Source organism: Palaemon carinicauda, chromosome 5, assembly GCF_036898095.1.
Source record: "Palaemon carinicauda isolate YSFRI2023 chromosome 5, ASM3689809v2, whole genome shotgun sequence".
NCBI classification, from domain to species: Eukaryota; Metazoa; Arthropoda; class Malacostraca; order Decapoda; family Palaemonidae; genus Palaemon; species Palaemon carinicauda.
The window spans coordinates 104,362,653-104,381,405 of NC_090729.1; the positions used below are offsets into that span (position 1 = coordinate 104,362,653).

An 18,753-nucleotide genomic window follows, 5' to 3' on the forward strand; every position below is an offset into this window, starting at 1 on the left:
ACGTGTAATATATATATATATATATATATATATATATATATATATATATATGTATGTATTGCATTGGATTCTTCTCTCTAGTTACGGTTCTCTTTCCCTATGCCTACACATACGTGGAATAGTCTGGCATATCCTTTACAGATTCTCCTCTTTCCTCATTCACCTGACAACACTGAGATTACCAAACAATTCTTCTTTACCCACCCCCCAGATGCTGAAGCCTTGATGAGGATGGGGTCTTAGGGATTATCAGCTGGACTCTAATGAACAGAGGGAACTACTTTCCCACTTGACCTCGGTGCCCAACTGTTGATCCAACTAAATCAGTCAGCACTTTCTCTTTTTCTTTTGGTTATTTCTTTTTTTCTGCCATCTCTTCCTTTTGGGCTTGAACTTGTTGACGACTTTGGCTTGTTTGATTATGCTTTGGCTGCTTCTTTGGATTTGGCGCAGTGTGGGATGGATGGCATTCCATCTCAACCTGTGCCAATTTAGACTCCATCACCCTCTGGGTGCAGACCAAGTCTGTTACGAGTCGGGCTCCAGTGACCCGGTTATAAGTCGCCCATATATGGGGGTAATGGGTGACGCCAGGCATTGGAGTCGCCGGTGGGAGGGGCTAACCACCCCCACTGACCAGTGTATGCCCATCTTAAGAGTCGCAGCCCCTCTCTAATAGAGGACTGGTCCCCACTGAAGCCTCTTCTCGTGTTGGGCCACATGGGATAGGAGGACTGACATCCTCCGATAAGAGGTAGATAACCCGGCTTGTTCTTTAAAAAAAAAACCATCCCATCTGTTGACGACCAGGAAAATACAAACATGGACCTCGGTACAGACAGCTCCAACTCTGGATCCAATATCGTAACATTGGAACCTTGCTCACATCATTTGAAGAATGATAAGAAAACACTAGAGAAAAAGAGAGAGAGTGAGAAATGATGACTGTACAGAAAAATATAGAAAAGTGGAAGTATTACTTGATCACTATGAAGTAGTGAATTTTGAATTTTTTTTATATTTTGGAATTTGAAAATGTAAGACAAACGTGTAAATGTTTTGAAAGTTAATAGGGAAGTAGTTGCTGTATGTGGAGGGCAGCCTAAAATTCTTCCTTAGGGAAATAGAAGTCTCCTGGTAGAGGAACTATCCCCAATACAAGGTGAAAGATTGAAAACACTCGCAACATTGGATGGTCATAGTGTCAAATGTGTTTCGCGCCCTACTTTCAACCAGAGTAGAGGTGTGATATATGCTCCAGAGTTGCTGGACATGGAGGAAAAAGAAATTGAGGATGAACTGAAAAGTCAAGGAGTAGTAAAAGTAGTCAGAATGAGAAAGAGAGTTGGAGAAAAACGTATTCCTCTTGCTACTTTGATTATAACATTTGATCAATGCAGATTACCAAATGTTATAAAAGCTGGTTGGCTATCTTTGAAGATAAAACCATACATCCCTTCACCATTGCAATTATGAGTATGCATAGAAAACCCTAATTGCATATATTGTGGGGAAGCAGACCCAGCTACATCTAAAAGCTGTGTTTAGTTTATTTTTGAAAAAGAAATTCAGGCCATTAGGACCATGGAAAGGGTTACTTTTAAAGAGGTTCGTTAAAGAGCTCTTGAAAAGCAGATAAGACCAGGGCAACCTTTTCCAATGATTCTGAAGAAAAACTTGCCAAACCACACCGACGAAAATTATATCTCTACTTCTTAGATAAAGAAACAAATGAAAGTAGTTAAGTACGTTGAAAGTCCCAACGAAAATCTATATCCAGAAATTATAAAAAAATCAAAACAGATTCTTAAAGATCTGAAAGTTATTCAAAAGCCAACTACTCAGATTCTAAACAATAGTACAAACCTCTCTCAGGCCGTGTCCTCGCCTGATCTGATGGAGGTTCCACTTGCAAGTAATTTACCTGCTGAACCTGCTGTGGGGAATATGCAAAAACCTGACAGATGACAACCTTTTAATGGAAAAAGAGAGAGACCTCCATCTCTCTCGCCTCCTGCCATAAGAAACATTAGTCACGACTTCAAAAAAATATGATATCTTGTCTGCTGATGTTTCTGATCAATTAGAAGGTAAATTGAATCAATCAGAAATTCTAGTTGAGGTCCAACATCCTCCTCAACAATTAGATGAAAAGGACACAAAGAAAAAGAGGAATACAAAACCCACTATGTCAAGATCCTCTCCAGAGATACCTCAGGGAAATATTGCTAGATCAAATATTGCCAATGGGAAGACTTCATCTAAGATGTCTTCCAAAAAATAAACCATAGTTTTTTCCTCCATTCTGCAATGGAATGGCCAGGGTTTAAGGGTGAAATATGAACAACTTCAAGCTCCTCATACGTGAGCACTCCCCTATAACTGTATGTCTACAAGAAAGCAAGCTCGATGCTATTACTCCTTGTCCTCAAGAGTATGTTAGCTATAGGACACCATATGATCAACGAGCATGTTACCCAAATATCTTTGTCTATCTGTACCCCTCTGCAGGCAGTGGTTGTACAGATTGATATAGGGAGGAAATACACAATCTGTTCTCTTTACTTGCCTCCAAATGATAACATCTCATATGATAATATAGTAGAGGTGATTAAACAACTCCCACAACCTTTTCTCTTACTAGGAGATCCGAATAGTAGACATCCTTTATGGGGCGATGTTTTGGCAAACGAAAGGGGTAGTATTATATCAATTTTGGAGAATGAAGATGTCGGACTCCTTAATACAGGAGACCCCACACATTTTCATGTTCAGACAGGTACCTTGTCCTGCATTGACCTATCAGTTGCAAGATCTGTCTTTTCCATTTTAATTGGAGAACATTAGATGATTGGCATACTAGTGATCATGCACCAATCATTATAAATATAAATACCAACAATGGTCCACCTTTATAGAGATCGCCTCGATGGAATCTTGATAAGTTGGACTGGGATAGATTTCGGGAGTTAAGTGAAATTGAAGGAAATGCAGAACAGTTTGAAAGTGGTGTTATTGCCATAGACTTAATGGAACTGTTCACACAGCAGGAGCCGATTCCATTCCCATAACAACAGGGACATTCAGACGACGACCAGTCCCCTGGTGGTCATCAGAACTAACTGCCCTGCACAGAGCCACAAGAAAGTCTTTAACTCGATTACGCATGTGCCGTACTGAGGAGAATTTAGTCATATACAAGAAATGTAGAACACAGTTCCATTGTGCCATGAAAGAAGCTAGGCGCCAGTCTTGGATGTCATTTGTTTTCTCCATTAACAGTAGAACGCCAACATCAAATGTGTGTAGGAAAGTTAAAAAGATAGCTGGCAAATTCACCCCAAGCCCACCACCAGTGTTAAAGGTAAATGGCCAGTATATGACTGGAGCAACCGAAGTTAGCTATGCCCAGGCTGACCATTTTTCAAATGTATCGTGCAAGTGTGAAGCGACTCTTGGTCACCACACCAGTATAGGAGCATTGAAGAAAAGTTTTAAATTTTGCAACAAGAAAGGAAGAGTCATACAATTCTCCTTTTACTGAAAGAGAATTTGATTCTGCTCTTGCTACGTGTAACGACACAGCCCCTGGACCCGATGGAATTCCATATGCAATGATTAAACACGTACCTTTTAATACAAAATTATTTATTTTAAGCATTTTTAATAGAATATGGCATTATCTTAGTTATACAAGTGTTTGGGAGCTAGCCATTATTTTAGCCTTTTTAAAACTCTGTAAGGACAAGTTTTTAGTAGAAAGTTATTAGTCCAATTGCGTTGACATCTTGTTTGTGCAAAATCGTGGAGAAGATGGGCTATGTAAGACTGATGTGGTACCTTCAAGAGAAGGGTATTTTATCACCCATTCAATGTTGATTCAGAAAAATGCACTCAACGACTGATGTGCTGATACGACTTGAGTCCTCCATTTGTGAAGCCTTTGCTTGCAAACAGCACCATGTGACACTTTTTTTATCTTGAAAAGGCATACGATACCACATGGAGTTATGGTATGCTTAAAAGAATCCATGAGTTTGGATTAAGAGGAGAGCTACCACTATTTATTCAGTCATTTCTTTCACATAGGATTTTTCAATTGAGAGTTGGTGAAACTCTATTAGAGAGTAAATGCCAGGAAGAAGGAATTCCTCAGGGTAGTGTGCTGAGTGTAACCCTTTTTTGCACTGGCAATGAATGGGACATCCTCAGTCATTCCTCGGATGTTCTCGCAACATTGTTTGTGGATGATCTCTCCATATCATTTGCTGGAGATAGAATGGCAATGGTTGAGAGAAAAATAAGATACTATTAACAAAATTATCCAGTGGGCCGATATGGATGAATTTAAGTTCTCGACAAGTAAAACTACAATTGTCCATTTCTGTCATATCCGGGGAGTACATCCAGATCCGGATATATACATCAAAGGTCAACGGATCCCATGTGCAGGTGAAGAGAAATTTTTAGGGTTGATATTGGATTGTAAGCTTACATGGGTTTCTCACTTAGAGGCATTAAAAGCTAAATGTCTTGAGGCTCTGAATCTTTTAAAAGTATTGTCCCATACATCATGGGGGGCAGACCGCAATACTATTTTAAAACTATACAAGGCCTTGATTTTTTCCAAAATTAGTTATTATTGTGAAATATACTCCAAGCCAGTTAGGAATATTGTATTTTACACATCATGCTGGTATTAGATTGTCCACAGGAGCGTTTAGAACCTCACCAATCACATGTCCCCTTGTTGATGCTGGGGAGTTGCCTCTAGACCTTTACCGAATGTTCTTATTATTTGGTATTGGTTTAGATTGCAAAGACTCTCTAATTATTTAGCCTTTCAGACTGCAAGCCTTGTAAGGGACTCCACATACTTTGAGTTGCACCCAAAATCTCAACAACCTTATGGCTTTCGGGTGAAACAATTATTATTAAACAGTCTTGATATAATTAGAATTAAGGTGCTTCTATTCAAGGTATCATCAACGCCTCCACCGAATTTACCTGACGTATCTTGACTTAGAATCCAGGTCTCTTTTTATGGAACATGTAGCAGAACATAGGGGATCGACTTTTACATATACTGATGGCTCCAAATCTGATGCTGGTGTTGGATTTGGAGTACATAGTAATGATTTTAATTGTAGAGGTGCACTTCCTCTAGCAGCTCCTATATTTACTGCCGAACTGTATGGCATACTAACCGCTATTGGAAAAGGAGAGTAATTTTACAATTTTTAGTGATGCAAGGAGTGTCCTTCAAGCTTAAGAAATTTTTAATTCTAGTGACCCTCTAGTTTTAAAGATTTTAGAATGGCTTTTTATTATTGGACAGAGAGGTATAACAGTTTGATTTTGTTGGGTTCCAGCACATGTAGGTGTGTCTGGGAATGAGAAGGCAGATTTACTGGTGAAGAATGCTGCATCCAAGCTGCTTCCAAGGAGTTATCCCATTCCCTGTATTGTTTTCCTACCTTACATCAAAAAGTTGGTTTGTAATAAATGGCAAGAGCAGTGGGATAGTCTAAATAGCAATAAAATGAGGGAAGTATCAAATGTCATATCACCTTGAAGGTATAACATGATACCCCGAAAATGGGAGACGACTCTTTGTCATCTCCGTATTGGTCATACTCGGTGGACACACAAGTTTCTTCTGAAGGGCCAACACCAACCGTATTGCGACGACTGTTTAGTACCTTTAACAGTGAGGTATTTGTTGACCAAATGCCCTAATTATAAGAACTTAAGAAATAGATATCTGTTTGAGGCTCGAGGTTAGGATGGCAGGTTCATCTTTGCCAAGATTCTTGGACATGTGTACTACTATGCGAGTGGCATTTTTAGATATGTTTCAGAAGCAGGTCTAACGAAAACTATTTAACTTTGATAATGACACCTTAACTTTTATTGTTTTAATTGAATTCTCTTTTATTTTTCATATATAATAAATGCTATCGGCATCAATGACCTTAGATGTCAGGATGCCAGAAAACTTTCAATCAATCACACTCAGAACGATCTACTTTGGATTCACTTTCACACTTAGGACACCTTCCTATTTTTATTAGAATTTTTTTTGGGGGAAGAAAGTTTCAAACTCGTATTGATAGCATTTACTCCGAATCTTTTAATCTTGATAGTGGTGTGCCGCACGGCAGTGTTTTAAGCAGGACTCTTTTTGCATTGGCAATTAATGACATTGTTAATCAAATGCCACAAGGAGTGCAAAGTAGTCTATATGTAGATGACTTGCAATTTACTATTTCTCTTAATAGCCTACGTCCTTTACAAAGAATTTTAAATAGTGCTACTATAAAAATACTACTATGGACTACATCTGTTGGTTTTAGACTTTCGGCAGAAAAAACTCAAGCTATAATGTTTTTTTTTAAAAAATAGTAGAATGAAGCAGAACCAAGATATCAGTCTTATATTGGGCAATGTACAAATCCAATTTCAAGATAAGGTAAAGTTTTTGGGACTAATTTTTGACATCTATTTGAATTGGAAAGCACATGTATCATATATCAAATGCAAATGTAACAGGACTCTTAATTTAATGAAGTAATTATCTCACACAACATGGGGTGCAAAGAGATCAACTTTACTGATGATGTATAAAGCATTAGTATTATCAAGAATTGATTGTGGTAGCCCAATATATGGATCAGGATCAGAAGCAACTTTGAAATCTTTAAATCCAATACACACTTGAGGCCTGAGAATTTGTAGCGGAGCTTTTAGATCATCCCCAAATCTCTCGGTTTTATGTGAAATTAGAGAACCCCCTTTGTCTTTGCGTCGGGATTTTGTAACAATGCAGAGTGCATTGAAAATTTTATCCACTAATTCTCCAACAAAAAAGCTTTTTAATGAGAGGGATATATTTATAAACAACCATGAACCACCATTCCCAATTAGGGCAAACAGACTGTTACAATCAACAAACATTAAAGTGAATCTTATCCACCCATCTTTATCCCCCCCCCCCCCCTGTTTGGATTATGACAAGGACAAGAATCTGTTTTCATCTCTTTTATTTATCAAACAAAATCACTTATACTCCGAGTCACCACAAGCAAATTGCCATAGAACTTATTCAGGGAAAAAGGTCCTCACTATGCCTCATATACTGATGGTTCTAAATCCTCAATGGGTGCTGGATGTGCTGCAGTATCTTTAAATAGAACACAACAATTATCGTTGCCAAAATCATCAGTATTTACATCAGAGTTATATGCCATTTTACAAGCAATCAATATAATTAAAACAATTAAGAATTTTAAATTTGATTTGTCATAGTAGCCCTTAAAAACTATAATCTTAGGAACCACTTGGTCCCAAGAATTAAAGATAAATTATCTTCTCAGTGTGTAAGTGTCGAGTTATGCTGGATCCTGGCTCATGTTGGAGTTGTTGGTAATGAAAAGGCGGAAGCTGCTGCTAAAGAAGCCATTAAATTACATCAACAAAACATGGACCTCCCCGTTGGAGATTTTATTACATTATTAAGGCATTTCATACTGGAAAAATGGCAGAATATTTGGAATGATGTGCCAGAAAATAATAAATTAAGGCAAATTAAACCGAAGGTCGCTCCTTGAGATTCCTCAATACAAAATAACAAAAAAACTGAAGTAATTTTAACGAGATTACGAATGGGCACTGGAGATTGACCCATGAATTTTTAAATGAGTACACCTCACGGAACTTTTCCCATGTGCAGTGAGTGTGATACTTTTTTATCTATTAAACATATATTTTCGGTTTATAAAGTTTTTAAGCGAGAGAGAGAGATATGTTTTGGTCAGAAAACGTTTTCTGACATTTTAACTGAATCAAGTAGTTTTTCTGTTTCAAGAATTTTAACTTTTTAAAGGAATTTATGTATTATTGATAGAATCTAAATTTTTACCAAAGATTTTTGTTATTACTAATTCTTTTTAAATTACGTAGATGTAATATATAGTTAATTCTTTTTATCACTCAGATTTCACACACACACACACACACACACACGCACACACACACACACACACACATATATATATATATATATATATATATATATATATATATATTATATATATATATATATATACACACATACATCCATTCATCCATCTATTCACCCATATTTAGAATATTTAAAGATATATAAGTATACAGTATATATATATATATATATATATATATATATTGTTCATTTATTTATATTTTCCTTATCAATTAAATTTGATAATCTTTAATTCTTTATATTATTATTATTATTATTATTATTATTATTATTACTACTACTACTACTATCCAAGCTACAACCCTAGTTGAAAAAGCAAGATGCTTTAAGCCCAGGGGCTCCAACAGGGAAAAATAGCCCAGTGAGGAAAGGAAATAAGGAAATAAATAAATGAAGAGAGTCAATCTTGAATCATTGGTCTGGTAAAACTCCTCTCTTTAATAATAATAATAATAATAATAATAATAATAAACCTTTTCTTTTACTTGGAGATTTTAATGGTAGACATCCTTTGTGCGGTGATATTTTAGCAACCACCAGGGGCAATATTATATCATCAATTGTGGAGAACGATGATGTAGGACTCATTACAGGAGAGATCACACACTTCCATGTTCAGACAGGTACCTTGTTACGCATTAATCTTTCAATTGCAAGCTCTAACCGTCTTCTTGATTTTGATCTGAAAACATTAGATGATTGGCACCAATCATTATAAACACCAACAAGAGTCCACCTTTACAAACATCTCCACGATGGCATCTTGGCAAGGCGGACTGGGTTGAATTTTGTGAGCTAAGTGAAATTGAGGGGAGTGCAGAACAGTTTGAAAGTATTGATGATGCCATAGACCTACTGAGTGGAACTCAGGAATCAATTCGATTCCCAAAACCACAGAATTATTCAAAGGACGACCAGTCCCGTAGCAGTTTTCAGAATTAAATGCCCTGCACAGAGCCACGAGAAAATCTCTTGCCTAAATTGCTGAGACGCCATACTGATCAGAATTTGATTATATACACGAAATATAGAGCACAGTTCTTTCGTGCCATGAAAAAACCTAGGCGCCAATCTTGGGTATCTTTTGTTTCCTCAGTCAACAGTAGAATACCAACATCTTCTGTATGGAGGAAATAAAAAGGTTTCAGGCAAATTTACCCCAAACCCACCAATGTTGTTGAAGGAGAACGGTCAGTATGTGACTGAAGCAAATGATGTTAGCAATGCCCTGGCTGATCATTTCTCAAATGTATCATGCAAGTGCGTAGAAGCTCCTGGTCACCAGTATAGGAGCATTGAAGAAAAGAAAATTTAAAATTTTGCGACAGGAAGGGAAGAGTTGTATAATTCTCCTTTTACTGAAAGAGAATTTGATTCAGCACTTGCTACTTGTGATGACACAGCCCCTGTATCTGATGGAATTCCATATGTACTAATTAAACATGTACCTATTAATACAAAGTTATTTATTTTAATCCTTAGTAACAGAATATGGCATGATCATCATAATCCAAGTGTTTGGGAACTAGTTATTATTTTAGCCTTTTTAAACCCGTCCTTTACAAGTCTTTAGCAGCAAACTATCAACCAATTGCATTGACATCTTGCTTATGTAAAATCAATGATTAGATGGTCAATGTGTAATATATTAGATATTACTTGTTTAAAACACATGACCTACAGGTCATTGTGGAAGTAAGAGAAGTGTGAGAACTGCCAGAGTCATATTCTAAGCAGGATGCGATTGCCAAACCTCAGCAATGTAACTTTTTTCATGAAGAGTAAACACAACCAAGCCCCGTGAGAAAGAATGATGTGGTACCTTGAAAAGATGGGTATTTTATATCCGTTTCTGTGTGGATTCAGAAAAATGCACTCAACAACTGATGTGTTGATAAGACTTGAGTCCTCTATGTGTGAAGCCTTCGCTTCCAAACAGCACTTTTTAAGTGTTTTTTTGACTCTGAAAAAACGTATGATACTACATGGAGATATGGTATACTTAAAGCCATTCATGTATTGAGATTATTAGAAGAGCTACCACTGTTTATTCAATCATTCCTTTCACTTGAGTTTTTCAAGTGAGAGTTGGGGAAACTCTTATCAGAGAGTAAATGTCAGGAATAGGGAGTTCCTCAGGGTAGTGTTAAGTGTAAACCTGTTTATACTAGCAATTAATAGGATATCCTCGGTCATTTCCCGGGATTTTCTCTCAACACTATTTGTGGATGGTCTCTCCATATCATATGTTGGACCTAGAATGGCAATGGTTGAGAGAAAACTACAACCCTCTATTGACAAAATTATCCAGAGGGCCAATATGAATGGATTTAAGTTCTCAACAAGTGAAACTGTTGTTGTCCATTTCTGTATTATCGGGGAGTACATCCAGACCCGGATATATACATGAAAGGTCAACGGATCCCATGTGTAAGTGAAGCTAAGTTTTTAGGTGTAAAAAGCTTGATGTCTGATGGCTCTGAGTCTTTGAAAAGTATTGTCCCATACATCATGGGCAGATTTTTAAAAAAAAAAATAGAAATATACTCTTCAGCCACCCTAAGCCGATTAAAGATGTTAGATTCAATGCATCGTGCTGGTATAAGATTGTCCGCAGGAGTGTTTAGAACTTAGCCTATCACAAGTCTCCTTGTTGATGCTGGAGAATTACCTTTATACCTTTACCGAAAGTGTTTTATTGTTCGGTATTGGATAAGGTTGCAAAGACTTCCTAATTCTCGAGCTTATCAGACTGCAATCCATGTAAAGCACACATCATAGTTTGAGTTGCACCCATAATCTCGTCGACCTTATTATTTTTGGATTAAACAATTATTAAACAGTCTTAGAAGTAAGGTGCTTCCATTTAAGGTATGGTCAACACCTCCTTGGAAATTACTAGTGGTGTCTTTTTGTAAATACTTTATTGGAGTTAAAAAGAATAGGACAGAATCCAGGTGTCTTTTTATGGAATATGTTGCAGAAAATAGGGGATCAACTCTTATATATACTGATGGCTCCAAATATGATGCTGGCGTTGGATTTGGAGTATGTAGTAATGGGTTTAATTGTAGAAGTGCACTTCCTTCAACAGCTTCCATATTTACTGCCGAACTGTATAGCATACTAACCTCTATTGTGAAAATAGCATTAGAGAAGGAGGGTAATTTCACCATGTTTACTAATACAAGGAGTGTCCTTCAAGTTTTAGAAGTTTTTAATTCTAGTAGCCCTTTAGTTTTAAAGATTTTAGAATGGCTTTTTATTATTGGATGGAGAGGTATAATGGTTCGATTTTGTTGGGTTCCAGCGCATTTAGGTGTGTGTGGGAATGAGAAGGCAGATTTAATGGCGAAGAATGCTGCAACCGAGTTGCTACCAAGAAGGTATCCCATTCCCCTGTAATGATTTCCTACCTAACATCAAGAAATTGTTTTTTAATAAGTGGCAACAGCACTGAAATAGTCTAGATCGCAATGAAATGAGAGAAGTACCAAATATCATATCTCCTTGGAGGTATAACATGATGCCCCGAAAGTGGGAGACATCTCTTTGTCCTCATCGCATTGGTCACACTCGGTTGACACACGAGTGTCTGCTAAGGGGCCAACACCAACCGTATTGCGACGACTGTTTGTTACCTTTAACAGTGAGGCATTTGTTGACTGAACGCCCCTTTTATAGTAACTCAAGAAATAGATATCTCTTTAAAGCTCGAGGTGAGGATGGTGTGTTCATCCTTGCCAAGATTCTCTTGACATATGTCCTAATATGCAAGCGGCATTTTTAGATTTAGTTTAGAAGCAGGTCTTTTGAAAGCTATTCATCTTTTATAATGACATCTTAACTTTTATGGATTAATTGAATATTCTTTTATATTTTATCTATAAGAAATTATGGATTAATTGAATATTCTTTTATATTTTATATATAAGAAATTATGGATTAATTGAATATTCTTTTATATTTTATATATAAGAAATTATGGATGAATTGAATATTCTTTTATAATTTATATACAAGAAATGATATCGGCGTCAATGACCTTAAATGTCAGGATGCCAGAAAACTTGTAAATCAATCCATCAACCAATCAATCACGTCTGCAATATCCTTTCGTGATGGTTACAATACAAGTTATATATATACATACTGTATATATATATATATATATATATATATATATATATATATATATATATATATATATATATATATATATCATGTATGATTATAATATATGTTGGATAATTTATTTTAATTATTCATTTTTTTCTTTTCAGGTAATGTATTGCAGTTGCTTATGATTGTGAGTAAATAACATTTATTCATTCATTGTGTAATTGTTAAACGTTGTTATAGTTTTTCTTTATGTATCCTCGTAAAAATAATGTTGACTGTTTGGAACTAGAAAAATTCTGTAGATGAAATTTTTTTTTTACAAATTCATTAAAATATTTCTGTACGTGAAAAACTTGAAGTTTGCACATAACTGTGTTTAAAGTGAGAACATTTTGCGAGAAAATCAATACTTCTGAATTTTGTTATTCTTACTTGGTTATATTTATTTTATCTTGCTATTCACATTAAATATTGAGATATTGTTCGAGTGTTGTCAAATATTTGAATTGCAAGCATTTTATCAAGACGACCAAAGGTATTCCACTTGGATTTTTCATAGGTTCCAGGAGGGTACAATTTTTGCTAATTTCAACTTTTGAAAAGGTTGTATCTCAATTGTAGAATATAGTACTTGAATATATATTTTAGGAGAATTATAAAGTGAGCCTCATTGCAAAGTTGTAACATATGGGAAATTTTTGGGTAAATATATTATTAGTGGGTGATGGTTGAGTAATGAAAATTACAAGATAGAGCTTGCCAAGTATTCCAGTATTGATAGTCATGTCAAAAGAAAAGTCAGGAATGACAGGAGTGAATATTTAGACAGGAAAGCAGATGAGGCTGACAAAGGTATGAATTCAGGGAATGGCAATGGTGTAAGAATTGCTCACAGAATTATTAATGTAATTCCGACTTGGGCAAAAAAGCAGCTTATACCCATCAAAAAGAGAGCTGGATCTGTTATAACAAAAGATGAAGAAAGACATCATTGGATGGAATACTTTAGTAAGGCCATGAATAGGAGATATGAAGGGAATAAATTGATTGATATACCTGAAGCTGATGAAGACCTTGATGTGCCCATGAATGAATTCAGTGTGTTTAAAGTCAAAGCTATCATTAAAAAAACTCAAGAGATGTAAAGCCCCTGGATACGATGGAAAAATTGCTTAGATGATATTTGACAAAAATCAAGTGACTCCCAGAATACTTACAAGATTATTTTGTAGAATGTGGCATGCAGAAGCAAAACCTGATGAATGGGAGCTGGGAGTGTTGGTGAAAATGCCAAAAAAAGATCTGACTGATTATAATAATTACAGAGGCCTCGCACTTTCGTGAGTTGTCATGAAAATATATAGTATGCTCATTCTAAAGAGACTAGAGAGAAAGCTTGATGGGAAGCTGAGAGATGAACAAGCAGTATTTAGAAAAGTCATAAGTTGTACTGACCAAATTTTCATTTCAAGACGTGGTACAGCAATGTGTAGAATATAAATATCCACTTTTGATGGCATTTTTAGACTGAAAAATCCTATTGATAGTGTGCACCGGCCATTCTGCATTATTATGGAGTTCCTCTTAAATATGTAAATTTTAAGTCTGTTCATGAGCATAGCAAATGCAAAGTGTGGAGTCCTATCAAAGGATTTTCCAGTTAACAGTGGGTACTCCAAGGGAATGTGTTGTCACCTATGTTGATTTTCCTCCTCACGAATTTTATAATGCATAGAACAGTTGGGGATGGTGAAGAGGACTGGATTGGTAACAGGAAATTACCTGATCTAGAGTATGCTGATTACGCGGCCCTTATTAGCAGCACACCACAGGATTTGCAATGCTTGCTCACCAGAATGCATGAAATATCACATGAGGTTGGGCTGAAGATAAATATAAGAAAGACAGAGATGATAACAAGGGAATATACTGTGGCAAAGGAAATATTATGGGAAGGAGAAAGGATTAATGAGGCGGAATCATATAGATATTTAGGAACTATGATCTCTAATGCAGGATCTTTAGAATTTGAGTTAAATGAAAAATTGAAAAAAGCAAATCAGGCAATGACTAGGTTAAGTAAAATTTGTATATCAAATTGCCTGAAATTACATATAAAATCAGGCTAGACATCACTTTAGTGAGATCAAGGTTACTGTATGGGCATGAGGCGTGGTATGACAATGAAGCAATATCCAACAGATTTTGTAGAAAGCTCTCAGAAGATTAGTATGAGTTGAATGGCAGGACAGGATTAGAAATGAAACTATAAGAGAGATTACTCGAGTGCCATATGTGGATGAGATCATATTGAAGGGTAGATGGAGATGGTTTGGTCATGCACTTTGCATTCCCCAAGAGAGATTACCCTCCTAACGAGAGAATGCCTTGATGAAGTCATTGAGCTTCAGCACAGCTCACCCTCTTAACGAGAGAATGCCTTGACGTAGTCATGTGGTTTCTTCATATTGTTGAGGAATTATGACAGGCAACAGGGCTCTCGAACTGGTGGAAATTGCTGTCCCAGTTCGAATCTAAATTTCTCTCCCTTTCATCAATTTATTCTGCTCCATATTACTTCGGCCTTCTCCTAATATTATCACCTCTCTTTGTCTTGCTGTTATAACTCTGAGTATTATTTCTCTGAAGTTTATATATATATATATATATATATATATATATATATATATATATATATATATATATATATATATATATATATATATATATATAAAATATCGATATCACAGATATCGTATAGTCAGTTATCTCAGCATTTAAACACATAATGTAAACTAAACATTAAAATAGGAAGAAACCTGCATCCGGTGGCGACACAACTCTTTCTTACGATTCGTATTTGTGTTTATTCTTCATAGAAATATTACGTTGCTGAGGTTTGGCATTAGCATCCTGGTTATGACATGACTATGGCATTTCTCACACTCGCTCCTCTTCCATATTGACCTCTTAGGTCATGTATTTAAACATGTAATTTTACGTATATTACAAATATATATATATTATATATATATATATATATATATATATATATATATATATATATATATATATATATATATAGAATGATATATATGTATATATATAGGTTTATTTTATTTGTTTATATATTCATTTATTTATTTTGTGTTATTATTTGAATGGCATGGATATTTCCACATTCCGAAGATGATTTGGACCATTTTGGGGGAACCACTTTCAAGGGTTGGGTCATCGGAATCCCGGGGGGGGGGGAGTTGGTTTCAATCCTTGAGGTGGGACTCTTGGATCCTGGCTGGAAGCCCATCACTACAGATATGGGAAGGATGATTCCATATTTTCTTGGTCTCAGTCCTATTAGGTGGGTTTAGCTTACACCTGTGTCTCCATACCTGTTTTGGTGCTATCCTTTGGGTAGGGTTTTGAGGGGGCCATTTGGGAAGTTTACTCGCATTGTGCTGATAGTAGAGAATGCAAATTTCCTCTCCAACTTATGATACTTTCTTAATGTTCTCAAGCAGGTAAACAAACCAACGTCAAAAACAAAAACAAAGATACGTCCTTCTGTTATGGACCCTGCTGACAAAAGCCCCTCCCCTGGCTATGCTGACACCCCCCCCCCCCCCCAGCACTGTTGACGACCTCTTGCAATTCTATTAGGGAAAATTCAGTTGGGGACTTGGCAACGAAAAAGGACCACTCCAATGTTCAGAAATTGAAAGTCATTCACATATGTGATTTGCCAGTAAGCTGTTATTATGAAGCATTACGGATCACTTTTAAAGCTTATGGTAAGGTTACCGAAATAGATATGAATTTTAGGGAAGATGAAAAATGGGAAGAATGGATTTGCTTAGATAATCACGAGGAGGCTTTTAAAGCAGTCTGTGAGGTCTCAAACATGAAAGTTGATAATAGCAAGATTACAGGAGCAATATGCAATACTGCTCCTAGAAACCTTTACATATATCGCCCTAGTGACTGGCATCAAAATGTGAGTCTATGGATCCAAAAACAAAATTAATAAGTGAAAGAAAGCCTAAACCACCAAAGTGGATTATAGCAAGCTCAAAGAAAGAAGAATACAACTATTCTAAATTAAGTAAACTAATAAACAGAAAGTATGCACTATAGAACGTGGAGACATTTCTAGATTTGGCAAGAAGTCAATTTTAATTCATGCCAAATCTAGAACAGAGTCTATTATGCTAAATAATATGAAGATAGAAGAAAAATTAATGGTAAACATCAAGCCCTATTTGAATTTCAGTTATGGTAGAGGGGTTATTTTTAATAGAGATCTTTATGAATTTAATGAAGATATGTGCCTTAGAGAAATATGGAAGGTTCATAAGATTCCAAGAACCACTATGATTACTTTAACATTTCAAGACCATGATTTACCCTCCCATGTATACATCGAAAATGAGAGGATCCCAGTTTGTATCTACTAACAGAAACCTTTACAGTGCTATAATTGCTGTAAATTTGGACATTCGTCAAGAGGATGTAAAAGTGAAGAAATCTGCGAAAATTGTTTGGATCCTTGGCATGGACCCTGCACTTCTATTTCAAAGTGCCCTAATTGTAGCCAAAATCATAAAGTTGCTAATAAAAAATGCCTTCTGTATTAAATTGAAGAAGCTACTGTTCAGAAGTCAGATGCAGAACATATCAGTGTAGGATATGCTAGGTGACTTCTAAGAAAAACTAAAAGTCATGACAAGGCCTTATAATCTAAGGATGCAGGACATATAGAAAAAATTACACCATCACATTGCTAAATTACCTCCCAAGGCTGTTAACATGCCTCTTACTTTAAATTTGAGGCCACTCTTCAGAAAGGCACCCCCTCCTTCTAAATCTGGCACCCCTCCGATGAAAAGCCCAAGATTTTCATCTCTGGTAGCATCATTGCCAGATTTAAGGGAGAAATCCCCAGCTGGAGAGCCATAGGATGCATCTACCATAATGGAGGTGCATGAGTCAAATGGTTCGCCACATTTCAATCGAAAAAGGAGGAGACCACCATCTCTCTCCCCTCCAAGAAGAAATGCATAGTTACCAATTGCAAATAGGTACAATATTTTATCTGGAAAAGACCCCCCAGATGCTGAAGCCTTGACAAAGATGGGGGGGGGGGGGGGGCTTAGGGATTAGCAGCTGAGCTCTAATGAACAGTGGGAACTGCTTTCCCACTGGACAGCAGTGCCCACTTGTTGATCCAACTAAATTAGTCAGCACTTTCTCTCTATTCTTTTGATTACTTCTTTTATTCTCCCATCTCTTTCTCTTGGGTATGAACTTGTATGACTTTGGTTTTGACTGCTGCTTTGGATTTGGCACAGGGTGCGATGGATGTCATACCATATCAACCTGTACATATTTAGACGCCATCCCCATCTGGCAGACCCCATTGGGTGCAGACCAAGTCTGTTAAGAGTCGGGCTCCAGTGATTTGGTTTTAAGTCGCCCATATTTGTGGGTAATGGGTGACGCCAGGCATTGGAGTCGTCGGTGGGAGGGGCTAACTACCCCCCCTGACCAGTGTACGCCCACCTAATGAGGCAATCCCTCTCTGATAGAGGACTGGTCCCCGCTGAAGCCTCTTATCGTGTTGGGCCACATGGGATAGGAGGACTAACATCCTCCGTTAAGAGGTGGATAACCCAGCTTGCTACTACTACAAAAACTAACCCCTCTGTTGATGACCTGGGAACTCTAAAGGACCATTCCACTAATGCTCAAAAACAAAGTAACTTGGGTGACATAGAGAATTTGCAAATCCTTCATGTCACTCTGATTCCCATAGAAACTAATTATGATGTGCTGTATGAATAATTTCAATGTTATGGTTACATCAAAGAAACTAGAATGAGGCTTGAAGGTGACAAGTGGGATTCATGGATATCATTTGATAACCATGATGAAGCATAAAATGCAATCAGTAATATTGTGAATATTCAAATCAATAATTTGAACATCAAGGGTGCTCTTTGCAATCGGGTACTTAAGGGTCTAGATGTGTACAAACCTGCAGATTGGATTGATCAAGGTATAGAGGTAGTTGTACCCTCCCAGACAAAGACAAAACCACCAAAGTGGCTTGTTGCTCAGTGAAATGGGAGTACTGGAAATTATTTTAAGATATGTAAATTTCTTCAAAAGAAAGTAGGTACCATCGCACCAGGAGATATATCTCGGTTTGGAAAGAACAGTTTCCTCATAATAGAAACTAATTATGATGTGCTGTATAAATAATTTCAATGTTATGGTTACATCAAAGAAACTAGAATGAGGCTTGAAGGTGACAAGTGGGATTCATGGATATCATTTGATAACCATGATGAAGCATAAAATGCAATCAGTAATATTGTGAATATTCAAATCAATAATTTGAACATCAAGGGTGCTCTTTGCAATCGGGTACTTAAGGGTCTAGATGTGTACAAACCTGCAGATTGGATTGATCAAGGTATAGAGGTAGTTGTACCCTCCCAGACAAAGACAAAACCACCAAAGTGGCTTGTTGCTCAGTGAAATGGGAGTACTGGAAATTATTTTAAGATATGTAAATTTCTTCAAAAGAAAGTAGGTACCATCGCACC

The 18,753-nt window shown here is 36.6% G+C and overlaps 1 protein-coding gene across 1 annotated transcript in view; it reads left to right on the forward strand.

Moving 5' to 3' along the window:
* The window catches only part of LOC137641382 (RING finger protein 17-like), a 1,982,860-nt gene that overhangs the window by 626,374 nt on the left and 1,337,733 nt on the right, over positions 1–18,753 (forward strand). The window lies entirely within an intron of this gene.